The sequence below is a fragment of the Kogia breviceps genome, chromosome 13, assembly GCF_026419965.1.
Source record: "Kogia breviceps isolate mKogBre1 chromosome 13, mKogBre1 haplotype 1, whole genome shotgun sequence".
Classification (NCBI taxonomy): Eukaryota; Metazoa; Chordata; class Mammalia; order Artiodactyla; family Physeteridae; genus Kogia; species Kogia breviceps.
The window spans coordinates 22,484,041-22,484,651 of record NC_081322.1 but is presented as its reverse complement, the minus strand read 5'-3'; positions in this window follow the sequence as shown (position 1 = coordinate 22,484,651).

Genomic DNA, 611 nt, shown 5'->3' with positions numbered 1-611 from the left:
TATCACAAAGAACACACAGTGTCTTTGAATTCTGCCTTATTTCACGGTCTGATGTTAAAACACTTGGGGTTTAAATCCTAAAAGATTGATTTGTTCCCCAAAAGCAATGAAGACTTTATTTGAGAAATGAGTATAGATTGGATTAATATATTAATTTTTAACATAGGAAAAACATGCAAAAAGCCATCATTTACATAATAAAGGACAAAAGCCTGACATACCTTTCACATCACTATTTAATTAAAGCGTTTAATGATTTTTTTTTTTTTTTTTTTTTTTTTTTGTGCTACGCGGGCCTCTTACTGTTGTGGCCTCTTCCGTCGCGGAGCACAGGCTCTGGACGCTCAGGCTCAGCGGCCACGGCTCACGGGCCCAGCCGCTCCGCGGCACGTGGGATCTTTCCGGACCAGGACACGAACCCGTGTCCCCTGCATCGGCAGGCAGACTCTCAACCACTGCGCCACCAGGGAGGGCCGCGTTTAATGATTTTGAAGTAAATTAAAGCAAATGTACTATTCTCAATGTATAAATTAAGTTGGAACATAGCAGACTTAGTAAAATATATAAATCTAAAGAATTTATAACATCATATATTTGGAACCATGTGAAAA